At 35.7% G+C, this 13039-nt stretch overlaps 1 protein-coding gene across 5 annotated transcripts in view; it reads right to left on the bottom strand.

Annotated features, from left to right (window-relative positions):
- Nucleotides 1-13039, bottom strand: part of LOC109429299 (uncharacterized) — a 785311-nt gene that overhangs the window by 402898 nt on the left and 369374 nt on the right. The gene's annotated exons all lie outside the window — the stretch shown is intronic.

Here is a 13039-nt window from a genome sequence, read left to right on the forward strand (position 1 = left end):
TTCTCTATACTCTCTTCTCTATATAGGCTATTGGTTCCCTTCTTAAGCATGTGGCTCCCATTTTCATCATACGAAAAACAAAGGATGAAGCACTGTTTATTTTGCTTCTTATTTTTGTATTTTTTTTTTGTTAGAAGTGAGCACCGATGAAAACAAAAAGAACGGAATCAATCGGTGCCGTAATCGCTTATTTTCTAGATTACTGATGGCACACATACCCTATACTGCCGTTCTACGTCCGATTGTCCCATGTTATATGGGAATCCCATTCCTTCCAACTTTCACAGCACAGTGTCAATCTATCAGATAACGCCTACAAGTTATGCAATCAAGCGAACTGTGCCGCACATTAGCTCCTTAGCAATATTGTCTATCTGGTTGGAATCAATACACACATTCAATCTAAAATTGTTTTTTTTTCTCGATCCACAAGTATCGAAACCTGAGACGTCGAAACTTTTTCGCGACTAGTGCGCTGTGTTGCTGATGGCAAGGAGATATATGCGCACTAGATGCGAAATGATTTAGAAAACGTCGAGAGTTGGGTCAAGTCGCAACTCAGTTATGCAACGTCCGGTTTGGTAGCGGCGCGACAATAATCGAACTAAGCGGTCTTCTCACTTTACCGGACCGGGACCGTGCCGGGCCCCGGCCGTGCCCCGGTCATCGATTTCTTTCTAACGATATCTATGGCGTGCTTCTCATTAGCCCGGCCGGGGCCCGACCGAGCCCCGGCACGGTGTGATGTGAAACACGCCATAGTAATCCCATGTAAGAAATCGATGACCAAGGCACGGCCGGGGTCCGGCACGGTCCCTGCCCGGTGTAATGGGAATAGCCCTCTAATCTATCACCTTACACCCGTCATACAAGCACCAATGTGTGATCCCTCTGCCAACAATATCCCACAAACACTCCGACATCCGCATGAATTTGTGCAGACGCAAAGGTATATTCGGTCTGATGTGGATACAAACGATTGCAATCATCACTTCCTTCCCTTTCCCAACATTGATCTGCAACCTGACGTGGCAGGCGTCATTGTCGCCTAAAAAAAGGATATCAACAACGCTCACACACTGAGGATGCCTGCTAGTCCCCGGCAGATAATCTCATTGGTTCCTTGTGAGAAAGTAGCTGGCCTGGCGATACTGGAGTAGCATCTACGGGCGGTCAACCAAGCTCAAGCTCAAGCTCAGCTCAATTTCAACTTAGACACATTATCTGTTTCAGAGATGCTCGGATGTGTCGGTTCTTCATTCTTTGTTTTTGACAACAATCGTGTGGGATGACTCGAAAATTATCAAGGACTTTCTTCAGGAATTTCTAAAGGGATTCATCCATAAATTTCTTCAGAAATCCCGTGAAAAAATCTTCCAGATTTTTTTTCAGGAATGTTTTAGAAATTGCTCCAGGAAGAACTCCACAAATTTCGAAAAGAATTTCTCCAAAAAATCCTCTAGGAACTTCTACCAGTATTCCTCCAGAGAATCCTAAAAGAATGGCTCCCGGAACTCTTCCAAAAATTCCTCCAGGAATTCCTAGAGGAATTCTTCCAGGGAATCGTCCACGAATTCCTCCAGGAATTTCTACAGGATTTTTTTTCCAGGAACTTCTTCAGGAAGTCCTCCAGGGTTTCATTGATAAGTTACTTCAGTAATTCCTTAAAAAATCCTCCAGAAAATTTTTCCAGGTATTCCTTCAGAGGAACACCAAGAGTTCCTTTCCTCCAAGAGGCATTCCCCAAGAAATTTCTCCAGGAAGCCTCATATATTTTTTTCCATAACTGACGGAAGATTACAAGTGGTAGTCGATACGTGTATCTGTCAAAGGATAAGCAAAAAAGGGCGGAATTAAATGGTACAAGAACTGATTACACTCATTCGAAGAAGGTATTCTGCTTGGAGGGTTCGAAAAGTCGGTACAAGCTCATATATTTCTCCAGAATTTGCTCAAATAATTCCGCCAAGAATTCCTCCAGGATTCGTCCAGAGATTCCTCCAGAATTTTTTTTTTCTAGGGAAAATCATCTAGGAATGTCTGCCAAAAATCCTCCAATATTTCCTGCAGGGATTCCTTCAGGAATTTCAACATGGATTCCTCCAGAAAATCCTAAAGGAATTTCTCCCGGAACTCTCCCAGGAATTCGTCGAGATATTCCTCAAGTGATTCATCCAGGAAATCCAACAAGTTCATCTAGGGATTTATCCATGAATTTCTTCAAAAAATCTTCAAAAAGTCCTTCAGAAATTCCTCCAGGCATTCCTGCATAAATTTCTCCTGAAATTCCTTCAGGAATTCTTCCAGAAATACTTCCAGGCATTCCTCCAGGGATTCCTCCAGAAAATTTTCTTGGAATTTCTGCCAGAATTCCTCCACAAAATTCTAAAGGAATGTCTCCCGGAACTCTTCCAAGAATTCGTCCATTAATTCCTCTAAAAATTCCTTATGAAATACCTCCAGGAATTTCTACTGGAATTCTTCCATTAATTTCTGCTGGGATTCGACCAGGGTTTCCACCTCAAATTTCTCTAGAAAATGCTTAAGAATTTTCTCCCGGAGCTTTTCCAGAAATTCCTCTAGGCATTCCTTCAGAAATTCCTCAAATAACTCATCCAGGAATTCCTCCAGAGATACCTCCTGAAAATTCTGCTAGGCAAAATCCTATAGGAATGTCTGCCAGAATTACTCCAATATTGTCTCCAGGGATTCCTCCAGGAATTGCTCCGCGGATTTCTCTAGAAAATCCTAAAGGAATTTTTCACGGATCTCTTCCAGGAATCCATCTTGAAATTCCTCCAGGGATCCCTCCATAGGTTCCTCCAGGAAATTCTCAAGGGATTTCTTCAGGAATTTCTCCATGGATTCATCCATGAATTTCTTCAGAAATTCCTGAAAAAATCCTCCAGGAATAGTTTTACAAATTACTTGAGAAAGATTTCCAGAAATTTATCCAGGGATTCCTTCAGAAAATCCTCTAGGAATTTCTGCTAGAATTCCTCCAGAGAATCCTAAAGGAATGTCTCCCGGAACTCTTCCAAGAATTCCTCCAGGAAATCCTTCACGGATTCCTCCAAGAATTTCTCCAGGATTTTCTTCAGGAATTTCTCTAGGTATTCATGAACGTATTTCTTCTAAAATTTCTCGAAAAGTTTCTCCAGGTATTCTTTCAAAAATTCCTCGAGGAGTTCCTTCTGAAATTTCTCCAGGAAGCTTCATATATTTATCCAGAATTTCCTCCAATAATTCCTCCTTAAATATTCCAGGAATTGCTCCAGAAATACCTCCAGGTATTCCTCAACAGATTCCTCCTGAAATTTCTTCTGGGAAAAATCCACTAGGAACGTCTGCCAGAATTTCCCCAATAATTGCTCCACGGATTCCTCCACACAATTCTAAAGGAATTCCTCCAGGAACTTTCACTGGATTTCCTCCAGGGATTTATCCATGAATTTCTTCAGAAATTTCTCGAAAATTCCTCCAGAAATTTCTCAAAAATTCCTTCTGAAATTCCTCCAGGATTTCTTCCAGAAATACCTTCAGGAATTCATTCCTCCAGGGATTCCTCCAGAAAATCCTTTATGAATTTCTGCCAGGATTCCTCCAGATAATTCTAAAGGAATATGTCTCCCGGAACTCTCCCAAGAATTTCTCCATGGGTTCTTCCAGGAATTTCTTCGGAAATTCCTCCATAGATTTCTTCAGAAATTTCTCCAGGAAGCCCAAAATATTTCTCCAAAACTACCTCAAAGAATTGCTCCGGGAATTCCTTCAGGAATTCCTCCATTAATTCCTCCATTAATTCCTCCAAAAAATCCTTCAGAAATAATTTCTCTTCGGATTTCTCCAGAAAATCCTTAAGAAATTTCTCCCGGAGCTCTTCCAGGCATTCCTCCAGGAATTCCTCCACGGATTTCTCCAGATTATTCTAAAAAAAGTCTCTAGGATCTCTTCCAGGAGCTTCTCCAGGAATTCCTTGAGAAATTTCTCCAGCGACTCTTCCATGGGTTTTTCCAAGAATTTCTCACAAAATTTATTCATGAATTCTTTCTGGAACTCAATGAATTTTCCCAGATATTCCTCAAAAATCCCTCCAGAAATTCGAATTCCTCTACGCATTTCTCCAGGAAATTTTTCAAAGATTCCTTTAGGAATGCCTCCAGGGATTCCTCTTGAATTTCCTCCTGGGAATTCCTTCAATAATTTCTCCAGCAATTCCTTTAGTAGTTTCTCCTGGAAATTTCAAAGGCATTTCTCTAGACTCCTTAACACTTAAACTACCAACGGGGTAAAAACTCCCGCGAACTACCAAGGGTCCAAAAAAGTCGGAAGTCCAACTTTGACAAGGCATTTCTCGGCCGTTTTTCAACCGATTTCAAAACTTTTTTTTGCGATGGAACCGGACAGGTTTCAAGATCATCGTCCATTTAAAAAATATATAAAATAGATGCTTCTACCCAAAGTTATTGAGCAAAAGGCACTTCCTAGTTTTTTGAGAGCGCATTTTGTGCGCACATTGATCAATAAAACAAAATTTAAAGCGATGACATATAGATTTTTCGACTCTAAATCATGCATACAGCTGGAGTGAACGTGTTTATGCAAATTTAGTGATTTTTCAGTACAATGATATTTTACCTTACTCAAAAAACTGCTAAAATACCCTATTTAACACATAAAATAAGCAATAACTCAAAATTCAAAGCGATGACATATAGTTTTTTTGGTCTTAAATTGTTCGTAGGATTCTACTCGACATTTTTGATGAACAATGAAAATGTTCTAATTACACTCTTATTTTGTTTTACCCGGAAAATTACGAAAATTCCATACTTTTTACACAAATAAAGTCAGCAAAACAAAATTTAAAACGATAACTTGTAGTTTTTTAGCCTTGAAATGTTCGTAGCAGCTTGAGGACATACTTGAAGAATAATAGTGATGTTTTCATTACACTCAAATTTTGATTCACTCAAAAATCAACGAAAGTACCACATTTTTCACGCAAAGTGGTCAACAAAAATAATGGCTTACAATACAAAGTAGTTTTTTGCCTTTAAATTATTCGTGAAAGCGTACTGGTCGTTCTTGATGAGTAACAGTGACGTTTTCATTACACACTTAATTTATTTTACTCGAAAAACTACAAAAATACCATAATTTTCATACAAAACAGTCAATAAAACAAAATTTAAAGCAATAACATGTAGTTGTATGGCCTTAAACTTTCCGCTACAATGTACTGGACCTGTTTTTGATAAAATGTTGATGTTTACATTACACTCATATTTTGTTCTATAAAAAATGTACGAAAATACCACAAAAAAGCGAATAAGCCAAAACTTAAGGCAATGATATGTAGGTATTCTACTTTGTTTAATTTATCGTAGTTGTTTAGTGGATTCATTTGAACAACCCTAGTGATGTTTTTATTACACTCATATTTTATTTCACTCGGAATACTAGGAAAATACCACATTTTTCACGCAAAGTAGTCAACAAATAAAAATATAAGACCATGCATTCTGGTTTTTTTTGCCTTGAAATTTTTGTGAAATGATGCACAATAGTGTGGCTCAAAATACCACTTGTTAAAAAGTTCGATGGGCACCCTTCTTAATTCGTTCTATAAGACGCCACGATGCTCTGGTCAAATTTTCAGCCCAATCCGTTAACACTTGGGCGGTGATAAACTCATTAGAAGTTTGTATGGAAATTTATGTGCGAAAACATCGTTTTTTTTTTATTTTTTTCTCGTGAGGGGCATTTTTTTTTCTTAAATCATATAACCGGTTATAAAGAACTATAGCCTATACATGTGCCGCAAAACTTTGTCGAAGAACGCACAGTCATTCGAAGCTTCTGAGAAAAGATATTATCTGTAGACCATCTGGTGGTGCTTAACATTTAACATGTAAATGAATAACAATAGCAATAAAATCTCATTGAACGGACATGTTTTGTCTAGGCTATAGCTTTTTTAGCAAGTGTCTGATCACGTTGCAGTCTTCGACATAGTTATTCGGTGTATCTTAGGCTATATTTATATAGAATCGATTACGTGGTTTTGGAAAAAAAATAGTGCCTCTTACGAGAAAAGTGCAAAAAACGATATTTCTCATATAAACTCCCATACAAACTTCAAACGAGTTTAGCAGCGCCCAAATGTTAACGGATTGAGCTGAAAATTTGACCAGAGCACCGTGGCGTCATAAAGAATGAAGTAAGAAGAAGGCCCATCGAACTTTGAGACATGTGGTTTTTACCATACAAGCTAAAGTCAATGATACCTCATTCATGTCACTCTTTATTTTACCACACAAGTTTTTAAAATACCACAATTTTCTTACAAAATAGTCAATAAAACAAAATATAAAGCAATGACATGTAGTTGTTGGTCTAAACATTTCCCGTTAGAATGTACTAGACATGTATTTGATAAAACTTTGATGTTTACATCGCACTCACATTTTGCTTTACTAAAAAATCACGAATGTGCCATATTTTTCACACAAAATAGCCAATAACACAAAATTCAAAACGAACACAAGCAGCTTTCTTTTACTGATTTTTGTGTACCAGTTGCAGGTTATCTACTACCTGGAAAAAAAAATACAAGGAAACCAAAAATCCACCAGGGATTTTTTTAATTTGTTTTTGTTTGAGTCCATTTGCGTCTCTTGAACATGCAGTAGCAATCACCAAAAAAATAAACGGAAATCCCGTGAAAATGAAAAAAAAGTTACGAACTTAACTGGTTTCCAAAGTTAAGGTTAGGTTATGTGTCTTTATTAGAGAGATTTTCAGCCTTCTTTCTTTCCTGCTTCTTGGGATTCCTTTTCAAATTTCTCTCGGAGATTCTTTCGTATTCCTATCGACGTTTTTTCCCAAGATTCGAACAGTTCTTTCCGAAAAAAAAAACCTGGAAAATATTGCAGGATTTCTGAAATCCAAATATTGTCTCTTGAAGGTTTTTATGGGAATCCTATAGATTTTCTTCCAGAGGTTTTCCCATGTTTGCTCTCAGAGTCTCTCGTTGGATTTTTCCTCCTGCGTTTTGCCCAAATAAATTATCGTGGAATTTATTCTCTTTTCTCCTGGAATATACCTCAGATGTTGTCGTAGAATTTCTCTTAGAGTTTCTCTCGGAATTTCTCTTGAAGGTTTTCCGTGATTTCTTCCGGTATTCCTCTTAGTACTTCTCCATGAGATTTTTCCGGAATTTCCAAGGTTTTTACAGAAACTATTGCTGGGCTTTCAACTAAGGCTCCTCCCGGATTTTAAAGGAGTTTTTCACGAGTTTTCTGAAGGAGTTGCTTCTGGGATTTCTCCCGAAGTTTTAAGAAATTTCTATGAGTTTTTTTTCTAGAGTTTCTCTTCGGATTTCTACAGAAGTTTCTTCCGGGATATTTTATAAAGGTTATCGCGGGAGTTCTTTTGATGTTTCACCTGAGATTACTCTTGGAGTTTATGCTCTAGAAGCAGAAATACAGAGCTCCAAACTTGAGCATTTTGTATGAAAATCGGTCAATGCGTATTCTGTTCAGTACTGTATTTTTCTAGGAGTGTTTATCGGAAAACTTCCTGCCTGAGATAACCTACACAATTCATTGTTGTAAATTTCCGGAGACATATCGGAAAGAATCCACGTGATTTTTGCGAAAAATACCGCAATGAGGAACGCGAGAGGAACTTCAGAAGAAATCCTGAAAACAACTGGGACATCTCGAAAAAAAGCTCTGGTAGGAAATATTTAGAAAATTCATGAAAGAACTCTGAAAATCTCTAAGAGAAATCCCGGGAGAAATTCCAGATGAAAACCAGCGAAGAAATTCAGGAGAAACATCGGAAAACTCTTTGGCAGAAATTCCAGAAATAATTATCGGAAATCTAAAAATATCGAAAAAACCACGGAAGGAACTACATATTAATGGGAGCAAATAAAAGAAAGACACTTTGCATGGGAACTAGAATGGAAACTTGAGAGAACTGGAGAGAGCAAAAAAACTTCGAAAATGCTCCAGGAAAAAAAATAGAGATTCCTGAAAAAATATGATGATATTCTTAATAATTCTTTGGTGGATTCACTGAGAAAATCCGTGGAAGGTTTTCTAAATGAATCCTTGGAGAAATTTATCAAGCAATCGCTAGAGGAATTTCTGATGAAAACCCAAAAGAATAATTCACGGAAACATTTCAAAAGTTTTCTAAAAGAATTCCTCGAGAAATGGAACTCCTAAATAAATTCTGCATGAATCCTTGATGTTTTTGAAAATTTCCCTGAAGGAATCTCTGGAATATTTTTGAAAGATTTTCGAAAAGAACAAACACGACAAAATATTTCGAAAGAATTCTTGAAAGATATCCTAAAATATAAATGCACCTTTTGGGAAATTTCTGAAAAACAAATGTATATAGTAGAGTTTCTGAAGCAATACCGTAAAACGGGGTCACTTTGATAGTTTTTCAGCAAGTTTCCCTAATATTATTCCATGTAACAGTAATTTTCCTGATTTAACAATTTTAAAACAAGTACTGGCGTCTCAGTTATAATTGCAATATAGGGATTGGACGGTTTTCATTGTTTTGGTTGATCAATATTTTTTCATATTAGTGAGAATCACATTTTCATTTTGGGGAAACTTTGATAGTGCTCTGAAAAACATAATAAATCCCAAAAAAATATTACAAATTGCATCGCAAAGAGTATCAGCATGATGGGAAAAGCCGTATAAAACATGTTAGGTTAATTTATTGTATTAAAACATGAAGAATTTTATAAAATTATAAATAACAAAGTGAGTCAGTTCTCCACCTGAGTGAAAATGTCAATGCTTTTAGCTATCAAAAATCATTATCTGTGTAAAAATATATTTTTACGGTATCAACATGTGACTATATGCTGCGCATAGTAAGTTCTCTTTATTTGAGTTTTTCTTTTATTTTTCATAAACAAATTTAGAATAATTGTAATTGAAAGATCACTATTGTTTATCAAACAAGTCTAGTACTTTTTACAAAAAATTTCATGGCAAAAAAAACTATAATGCATTAACTCCAATTTTTATTTGATGACTACTTTGTGTGCAAAATGTGGTATTTTCCTAGTATTCCGAGTGATATAAAATATGAGTGTAATAAAATCATCACTAGGGTTGTTCAAATGAATCCACTAAACTACTACGATAAATTCAAAGTAGAATAACTACATATCATTGCTTTAATTTTTGGCTTATTCGCTTTTTTGTGGTATTTTCGTACATTTTTTCATAAAACAAAATATTAGTGTAATGTAAACATCAACATTTTATCAAAAACAGGTCCAGTACATTGTAACGGAAACTTTAAGGCTATACAACTACATGTTATGGCTTTAAATTTTGTTTTATTGACTGTTTTGTATGAAAATTATGGTATTTTTGTAGTTTTTTGAGTAAAATAAATTAAGTGTGTAATGAAAACGTCACTGTTACTCATCAAGAACGACCAGTACGCTTTCACGAATAATTTAAAGGCAAAAAACTACTTTGTATTGTAAGCCATTATTTTTGTTGCCCATCTTATATATATATATATATATATATATATATATATATATATATATATATATCTTATAAGATACCTGGATGATACAATGAACACTAAGAAGGCACATAGAATTTTAAAAAGGTGTGTGATGTGATTGTGGTACATTATATGTATAAGGTATACCTTAATGGTTTAGGGCCCATATAGCCGAGGCGGTAAACGCACGGGTATTCAGCATGACCATGCTGAGGGTGACGGGTTCGATTCCCGGTCGGTCCAGGATCTTTTCGTAAAGGAAATTTCCTTGACTTCCTTGGGCATAGAGTATCTTCGTGCCTGCCACACGATATACGCATGCAAAATGGTCATTGGCAGAGGAAGCTCTCAGTTAATAACTGTGGAAGTGCTCATAGAACACTAAGCTGAGAAGCAGGCTTTGTCCCAATGAGGACGTTACGCCAAGAAGAGAGAGAGTATACCTTAATGATCAATGGAACGTCAAGATAGTGTATGCGTGGCAAGTAATTGCAATTTGATATATAATGCTAAGATGTAGCAGGGGATTTTGACATGATGTTAAAATTAGTTGCTGCATAAAAATCAAATTGCGTGCGGCTATAAAAGTGCGTCACCGTGGTGTATAGATTCCCTAGGTAACACTGAGATCATTAGGATGGTGCATGGAATGCTGGTATGGAGCATGGCATTCAAAGATGGTGCATGATGTCAGTACGATGCATTAGAGCTAGCATGGGTCATGGTAGATAAAATGCTATTTTGATGTACGAAACTTCAAATAATTAGGGCATGAAATTTAACGATGGTGCATTAGACACAAATTTGATGCAAAGATCCCAAGTAACATTTTAAGTTTGGCTCGGCTCTGTAAGAGATCTTCATGACCAATTTTATAAAACTTCCAATAAAACTGATTTATACATCAAAACCTCTTGATAACCTCTTTAAGAGGATCTTCCGGCTAAGTGGACCACTCTCGGAGATGTTTTGCAAACCAAATTAAGTGTAGCAATAAAGCAGTTTTAAAACCTACAGTCATAGCACAATTATGGGTAACCCACAATTATGGGTCAATTGCATTTGAATATCATGGTGAACTGACTGACTAATAATTGTGACCCATAATCGTGCAATGCTGTAGTTGGAAATTTCTCCATTCTCGAAAAGAGGTTAAGATGATTGTTGTTGTTTTTTTTTTCAAGTACTGGAGGATACATCATTCGTAAGCAGGGATGCCAGATGATTTTTCCAAAAATCTGTATCAGGATTTTAGAAAATCTGTATTTGTCTGTATTTTGAAACTGTGACTGAAAGCCAAAAAAACACCAAGTTTCCGTAAATCCTGTCAAACCCCGTTAGAAATCTGTGGGTTCAACATGTAAACCACATGTCCCGAATTTTGCACGAACATTTGTATTTGCAGTAAGTTTTTACTAAACGGTGCAAACAGCAGAATGTTATGGTTTTGAATAGTAAAATAAATATGTCAATTCTTAATAATTCTGAACTTTTACGTCGCCGGATTTCTGTGAAAATTTCTCCAGGGATTCTTCCAAGAATTTTCATTGGGACTTTCCTGGGAGTTTCTCAAAAAATACCCTGAAACTGGTTCACGGGTTTCCACAGAAACTCTTTTCGAAAATCCTCATGGAATTCTTTAAAGGATTAAAGGGAAAATTCCGTCAGGGATTGCTATATAAGCTATGCTTGTATTTCTTAATATATGATTTTTTTTGAAATAGTTTTGGGGAAATCCCTCCAAATTTTTTTCAGTAGTTTTTCTATAGCATTTCTCCAAAAATTTATCAATGAATTTCTCCAGGGGTTTCTCCATGAATTTCTTCTCACGTATGTTGAAAAGATGCAATTCCAGGAGATATTTTTCTTTAATAAACATTTAGAGATTCTATCAGTAATTTAGAAACTTTCAGTTTGTATGAAGAACTAGTATAAGTAAAAATACACAAAAATAGAGAGATTATGAAAAATAATCTTCAAGAACCATTCCAGAAATTTTTGCTTGAATTTCTACCTAAAGGATTACTCCATTTTTTCAGAAATTTTCTCGGGATTTTTTTGGAAATTCCTCTAGAAATTCTCGAAAGATTTTTCTGTAAGGTTCCTCCAGAAGTTTTTCCAACAGTTCCTTGAAGTAGGCATTGCTTTGGATTTGTTCAGACCTTTTCAGGGATTTCCTTCATTTTTTTTCTAAAAGATTTTCTCAACAATTAGTTCTGCAGCAATTGTTGAGAGAATCTTTTGGAACTACTAATAAGCTTTATTCAAAGATTTTTTTTCTAGAAATGTTTCAAAGTATATTTGTGTCTCCACTTCTTGTAGGTTTCTCAAAGATTCCTTGAAAGATCTCTTTTTTTTTTATTTTTTTATTGGTTCTCTAAAATATTCTTCCAAGAAATCTCTTCATAAACTGCACGAGTTTTTTTTTACGATGAATCCTTCAGAAGTACCTCCAGCAGTTCTTCCAAGGATTCCTTCAGAAAACCCTCCAGGGAATCTTTAGAAACTCAATGAAGGATTTCTTTAAAAAAATCATAAGTACCTTTGTCTGCAATGTCTGCATTTTTTTAAGAGATTTCTTTAAAAATTCTCCCACGGATTTTCCAGGAATCACTACAGAAATTTCTCAAGGATTCTTGCATTGATAGAGTTACTCCAGAAGTCTATCAAGATTTTTTTTTTAAAACTATGAAGGAGTTTCTGCAGGAATCACTGAACGAATTTCTTAAAAAATTTTGGAGATCCCTGGGAAGAGTTTCCGAACAAATTTCTTTAGGATTTGTGAATAATTTACTCGAAGAATTTCAGAATTTTTATTTTTTCAGGTATACTCTATGAAGAAACTTCTAAATTTTGAAATCTTGATGAAATCTTTGGAGATAAATATGTCTTCACATACGAATTTCTAAAGAAATATAAGCAGAAAATTCTGAAAGAAATCTAACTCTTAAGTAAAGAAAAGTTAGTTTCTTTTAACTTAATCGGGTTAAATACTGTGCCTTTCAGAGTTTAAAATTTTCATTTTCAATTAATGAAATTCAACGTGAATTTTGAAGATTCTCAACTGAGGGATCAAAATAAAATTCATTTTGGTGAATGAATTTTTTCACCTACTCATTCATTTTTCTGTCACTGACAATTTTCACTGAGAAATAAAACTGGGCCGTAACTCCCGATTATACTTCCAATTACCTCAAAACTTGTGTATAGTAGTTAATTAGAATATTAATTATGTTCTCTATTTGTCCATTAAGTCAGATTGTGCATCTGTTAACAGAAACTGGACATTTTACGATGTGCGAAAAAATATTCATGACAGAGAATTGAATGAAAAAAGAGAGGCATTCAGCTGACAATAAATGTGGGCAAACACGAATGAAAAAATGAGAATGTCAATCTTCACTTCCAATCTTCGAATTTTTTACTCTCTGGCCTTTAAATTCCACTAAGATTTTGCATCCTTTGACAGATGCGT

Source organism: Aedes albopictus, chromosome 2 (genome assembly GCF_035046485.1).
Source record: "Aedes albopictus strain Foshan chromosome 2, AalbF5, whole genome shotgun sequence".
Classification (NCBI taxonomy): domain Eukaryota; kingdom Metazoa; phylum Arthropoda; class Insecta; order Diptera; family Culicidae; genus Aedes; species Aedes albopictus.